The 7056-nt window shown below is 31.5% G+C and overlaps 1 long non-coding RNA gene across 1 annotated transcript; it reads left to right on the top strand.

The window, feature by feature from the left end:
* Positions 1-2535: 2535 nt before the first annotated feature.
* On the top strand, positions 2536-4815 carry LOC133319920 (uncharacterized). The gene is made up of 3 exons (XR_009753377.1): positions 2536-2952; positions 3220-3283; positions 4721-4815. It is a non-coding gene; the product is annotated as an uncharacterized LOC133319920 (long non-coding RNA).
* The last annotated feature ends 2241 nt before the right edge of the window (positions 4816-7056 follow it).

The following is a 7056-nucleotide window of genomic DNA, read 5'->3' on the forward strand; positions in this document are numbered from 1 at the left end:
CTCTCCTTTTATATTTTAAAATCTTAGTGATTAGAAAATTCAAGAAAGTTCTATTACCGTTTGATGTGGGTGATGAAAATTATCTTTTTATTATATATAACATTTCATACAATAAATTGATTGCCCCTACTTAGTTCCAGTTGTAAAAATCATTATCCAACATAAAATTACGCTATCAAATAAATTATGCTATATTAATTATCCCGGTGTAACGCTGTATATTTGAGCATAATCACTTCTACACATGTCATACGTGAAACGGTATTTCGTTTAGTTAAAATTATTAATACCCGTGGTTGATATATCGTTATTTTTCAAACAAAGAATTGTTTCTCAAATAGAGAGCGACCATAATATAAAATTAAAACTACTTTCAACCAGTGCTAAGAGCACTACACGTACAGAACTGGAACAAGGTGAGACCTATTTTAAGGACTCTCTAATACTTATGTACATCAAATTATGCTCAACGTATTTGATATAAAAGAGAAGTAAAAAAAAATAGTGTTTTATATTATTATTATCATTACAAATTATTTTATGTTACTTCTTACTTTATGTAAATATATTTCTCAATTATTAAGAGAAGTTTATTTGTTTATTAATTCTGTTGTAGGTCCATATGGCTTTCAGCAAGTCAGCGTTAAAGAAAGAAATATCTTCATGTGTAAAGAATGCAAAAATGCGATTAAATCAGGTGTCATTTTACGACCCATTCTGCTTTTATGACGCCTCGCTCAGATAAAACAACAAAAACACTTAAGATTAAGAAATTTTATAGCTAAATATTTTTAAGAGAATTTGTGACTTTTCTTTATTTATTTTGTGAAAAGATTTTTTGTGTACAATGCAACAATTTTTTTAACCATCATCTAGATTATCCGATCTACATATGTATATATGTTATCAATAAGAAAGCAAATATAGTAGAAAATTAAACACCAAACCCAAATATGTCATATTCATCGCTCTTAGTAGAAGTTTTAATAGCCAACATGAACAACGACAGTTTTAAAGTATTTTATTTAAGAATTATAGAGAATATGTCAAAGTGATATTTATATAGTACCTACTCATATGAAATACAATTAAATTAAATATAAAAATAATAACTTCTGTATCGACTACTTTAAAATTCTTAATGTTAATTAAACAATACCTACATATTTACTAAAGCACTCATAAAATAAGAAAATAAATATACTACATAGAAAATTTATTAGCCCACATTGTAGCAACTGTTCTTGTTTTGTTTTATGTCAACATACACATTTCCCATTATGTTTTTTTTTATATTATGTTAAAAAAAGTACTGCGATGACAGAAAATAACTTATTTTTATATAGAATTCGATGAAAATTGCTATTATGTCTTCGTCATTTTCTTATACTTTGAATATCAAATATTGTATTAGGCTAATGCCTGTAGGGCATCAAAATCTCAACATCATTATATCGAAAAAACAAATATAAAATTTTTGCGATAGAGAATATTTAAATAGACACATTGTTATTAAGAAGTATTGGTAAGATCATAAGCTTTTTAAAAAATTTCAACTTTGAGAAATTAATTTGACACATCAATCGACTTCAACTAACGAACATAATAAGGTCCTTCAAAGGAAATACTGAAAAAAACTTAGTTGTGAGTATTATTGGTTAAAAAATGAACTTCGAAATCTACTATAGTATACCATTATAGTTTAACCAGCCTCCAAATAAAACAAGACCATTGAAGTTAGAAACTCTTCTTTGAATCGGAGACGATCACTTACCAATATGACTCCTGTTTACAAGTATTACTTTTGTATATGTCTTCACCTAAGGTATATTAAATAGATTAGAAAATCAAAGAGGCAGAGCTGGTTGACCTTTCCCTGTTCCCACCCTTTCCTTTCCCTCATTCACAATCAAGTTTAGCGACGCAACATTCCTAATGTTGCAGATGTCTATGGGCTACGGTGACTACCTTCCAGCAGGTAGGCCATCTGCTCGATAGCCTCCTTTGCCATAAAAAAATTTCTTGTAATATTTTTATTATTTTTGTAAATCCTTTACACCCAATAAGATTCTGTAACCTTTTTTAAGGGAAATAGCTCCTATAAGCTGAAATACAAATACCAAGTTCGAGTTCTGAGATATTGCGCTTACGATTTAATGCATGGATGAAGAGACCGTGGCCCGCCGGTCAATTACTGGTTGCCCACCGACAGCAATAATGATACTTTCATCCATTCGAAATATATTGAATTCTATTCCAGAATAAAATCAAAAGAAAACAAAATGTTCGAAAAGTAATTTGACTCTTTCGCGCACGCTATTTGAGTCTAGCACCCAAAAACGCTAAGTCAAGTAACACCGCTTGCTGCCTTTATATAAAGTTCAAATTAGAAGAGAAATCAAGAATTTTCTAGCGCTATGTGAGCAAGCGAGATAGCAATAGTCCCGAATTCCCGATTGCTCGCGTAGGTAGATACACGATGCTTCAAGAGTCGTATGCGCGTTATAAAAGCCACGCTAGCCGCAGCGACCGACATCGATCCTCCACTTCAAAGACGTCCTAAGCCGAGGTCGTGCCTCTTAGAGGCACCCTTGGGACGGGCGTATACCCAGTCGTGCCCTTCAGGCCCGAATTAGTCGGGTTGGTGCCATCGGGCCACCCACCTCTCCCGGTGATGCTGTAACAGCCAATAGGGCTAACAGCAATAGACAATACGAAACTAAAAAAGCGACCAACAGTTCGGTTTTAATTGGAGTGAAGTGTCAACAGAAAGAAATAAGCACGAAAATACAAAGCGATGTAATAAGTGCATTTTAATAGTATTTTGGGCAGGCAATAGTTCTAGTGTAGATTTTAATACGACTAGCTGGTGTCATATATTTTGATTCAATTTCAACGTTGCAGTTGCTGTGCTAACCCGTTAAGTGCCGTGTATAATAGTGTTGTGAAATCGTAAGTAAAACTATTTTATTTGTAAGTGCTTCCCTACATATTTAATCAATTTAAAAAAAATAGTTTTAATGTTGGCCAAATATTAAAATAAAATAAATAAATTACTATTTTTTATCAGAATTTCTGTAACTGTAATAATTACGTCATTATTTCAGATATAAAATCTGTCTCAAAATTTTAAAATTTCTAAGGAATAATATACAATCAATTATTTTTGATAATTTAAAAAAGATTGGTAATTTAAGTAGGTACTGTAATTGTTTTTAGGTGCTATGTTAATCCTAGCCAGGATTATAACGCAACATGGAGAAGCCAGGACCTAGTAAAAAACGTAAGGTTAAAAATGAAAATCGGCAGTTTTAAGAAATTTGGACTGAGAAATACTTTTTTGTATGGTGGCATAACAAAGTTGTTTATTTAATTTGCAAGAATTCTGTTGCGATTGCAAAGGAAAGTAGTGTAAAAAGGCACTATGAAACGCAACATCCTTTTTTTACCAAGTTTACAGGCGAATTTAGAAAGAAAAAAATTTTGTTTTTAAAACGGAAGCTTATTGGTTAGCAAGCTATGTTTACAAAACCCTTTCAAGATTTAGAAACATCTACAGAAGTTAGTTATGAAATTTCTCGTAATAGCAAAGCGAAGTCGCCCCTTCAATGTCGGTGATTTTGTAAAAGAATGCTTAGAAATTGCTACTAAGAAAATGTGTCCAGAAGCAGCAAAAAAGTTTGAGAAAATTCAACTGAATTGTATGACTATCCAAAGACGAATTGTCTTTGTCAGGTAATATTACAGAACAATTAAATGAAAAAACTATGATCATTAATTTTTTTTTACATTAGCACTCGACGAATCCATGAATGATATTAATTGCACAGCTGAACTTCTCATATTCATACGAGCTGTCACTCAAGACTTTGAAGTCTTAGAAGAGTTATTAGGAATGTGTTCATTGAAAGGTCAAACCAAAGAAGTTCATATACTCAATGTACTTTTGGATGAGTCTTCAAAAACTGATTTGGACTTATCTAAATTATCGGGAGTTGCGACTGACGGTGCTACTTCTATGATTGGTGTCAATTCCGGGCTAGTTACTTTGCTGAAAAAGCATCTGCAAGAATAAAACATAAACGCTGAAGATCTCATGTAGTTTCACTGCATTATACTCCAAGAAGCCCTCTGTTCTACAAAAATTGAATTTCAAAATGTCATGAAAGTGGTATTTTCGATTGTAAGTTTCATAAAATCACGAGGAACCAATCACAGACAGTTCAAACAATTCCTTGTTGAAATCGAAAGCGAATATGGAAATTTACTGTATTATACAGAAGTAAGGTGGCTACGTCGTGGATTGACACTGGAACGATTTCTAAATTTAATAGAAGAAATTGGAATATTTCTGGCGGAAAAGCAAAGGATGTCCCGCAACCTAAAAATCCTGATTGGTTGTGGGATTTGGCTTTTTTAGTTGACATTACAAATCATTTCAATGTCTTGAACACACGGTTTCAAAGCAAAAATCAACTGACATCCCATTTCTATGCTCCTTTCAATGCAAGCTGACACTTTTCAGATCACAATTGAATTCTGGAAATTACAATCATTTTCCGCATTATAAGGAATGGTTGAAAAATTAAACAAAACTGCGATTAATTTCAGTTATGTAGAAAGCTACATATTTTTATTCAATATTTTCAAGAGAGATTTTCGGTGTTTAAAAAAGTGAAACCTCCGTTGTATATATTCAACAGTACTTCGACGATTTCAGTTGAAAACGCGCAAGAGTCAGTGCAGTTAGAAATTATCGACATTCAAAACGACCAAGATTAACGCAACAAATTCAACGAAGGAGACTTTTACCGCTGCACTCATAAAAATATGTATGAAGAGTTTCGCATAAGGCTCTGAAATCTGCCAGCTTATTTGGTTCTACCTATATATGTGAACAAACGTTTTCAATAATAAAACGGAAAATCGAAACCGCCTTGCAAATGAAAGTTTAGAAGCAGTTTTATGAGTTGCTACAAGTAAATTTAAGCCAAACATAAAATAGATTGTAAGCAATATGCAGTGCCACGCTTCAAATTAATAAATTCTTTTTCAATTTTAATAAATTATTATAAATTCTTTATTGTTTAATTCTTTATTATTTAATAACCTATACTTCTGGCGGCCGGCCCGCCATCAGTTCATGATTTGCCCGAGTGGCCCTTAGTCTTAATAAGTCCGTGCAACCATGATCTAATGCTACCACTCAGCTTATCTTTCATTTCTAATAAAAAAAACCTTTAGCATGTTTATCATCATGGAACTGCTTATAAAAAATATGCGTCGTATTTTTTTATTTGTGTTATAAACATAATTATTAGTTTTATGTGATGTGTTTGGACATTCTATCCATAGAAAATATAGTCTTTAATACAACCAAGACATTTATTGAGATATTAGCTGTACTGTAAATTTTATTTATATATATATATATATGTACATATATATTATCTCACAGACAACTAAAGTGCCATTAATTTTATATAGCAATTCAAATGGATACATGAGGGTTTAAGTTGTGACTTCACCCGTGGATATATAAAATATATATCATATGTACAATTGACTTCTTTTAAGCCACATTATGAAGTCCATATATTCTGGCTCTCGGCTAAAATTTTTGATATATATATTTACTGGGAGACGTATTTAGAAGAAAATATACTTTAACGAATTAAAGGAAATTTCCATATAACAAATTGTTGAAAATATATTTATTATTAGTTTCTTTTTTTCTTTGCTTATACATATTTTGTGACCTTCTGAAAGCTGGAGATGAACTTGGGGGTTAAGGGTACTCTTACTCAGTAAATGAAACTGTAATTGAGCCTAGCGCTTTGTAAACTTTACTACAATCTTCTGTAAGATTATAATACAATAACATAAAGAAGGTTAGCTATTCCAGTTGCCGTCTATTGACTATAAATTGACATACAGAAAATGTTATTGGACTCATTGATGAAATAACTTATGTGATGAAGATTAATAATTTCGTCTTCATCAGAGTACATTTCTATAGTTTATGACATTTTTTTGTGTAAAAAAAACTTAAAAAAAGAAAAATAAAAAGTCTCTGTTGAGAAAAGGATAAACAAATAAAATATATTGCCCATACTAACAATTGCAAGAGCCATGCCGGCTCGCAGTTTATCAAACCTAGCATTTAAATGACCAAAGTCGGTACACTAACTTGTTTGGTTGATGGCTGGTAGAGTTCCAGTATTGCGTTTGTTTGTAGCAATAAATCTGTTCCAAAACCATTCTTAAATCGTTTCTTGCGTTGCTTTCCGACCGTACTCGCATTTGAAAACCAATCTTTATGTAGTGTCGTTGCCAAATATTGTTTGTACTTAGATATTTGTCCCATTTTCTCGCCTGGCCATAATTGCTTTGTAAAATATAGACATGAAGTTTAAAAGTTTGTTCCAAGTAGATTACATTCTTTTTACCCGATATTTTATGCTAAGCATTTACTTTGTAAATATTTATTGATCTTTGAATATTTTCTCAGTGTCCGTAATTCTATAGAATTTAAGTAAAAATAATTAATATTTTTTGTTTTGACATTAATCTGCTGTGAATAATTATGAATAATAACTATAATGAATATAAGTTTTTGTACGTTAAAATTGTTTAATGTTTGATATTATACGTTAACTTAATACTTTATTTTGAGACTACTATAGCATGTTCACGGATAATAACATTCAATTTTAAGCGATATATTTACGCGTCTCCACTAGGACCCAGCGCCACTGATATTTATGGAGGTCTGTAGCAGCCTCCCAAATTGAAATACATTAATATTTTACCATAAATGCGACACTTTCATACGGGACATAACGTTATCGTAATTGGATTCTTCCCTGGAAGCGAAATATGCCTACGTACGGCAAGAGTAAATACATTTATAAGTCCACGTGTACCTCAAGCTTAAATCCAATTTTAAGATTAGGTAAAAGTAAACAAGCCTATAAGGTTCTAGAAAGGTATTGTTTTCATGATATTAAAATATAAAACGACCTACGTTTAAGATATTTTTACAAGTTTAAGATA

This window comes from Danaus plexippus, chromosome 4 (genome assembly GCF_018135715.1).
Source record: "Danaus plexippus chromosome 4, MEX_DaPlex, whole genome shotgun sequence".
In the NCBI taxonomy this organism is placed as follows: domain Eukaryota; kingdom Metazoa; phylum Arthropoda; class Insecta; order Lepidoptera; family Nymphalidae; genus Danaus; species Danaus plexippus.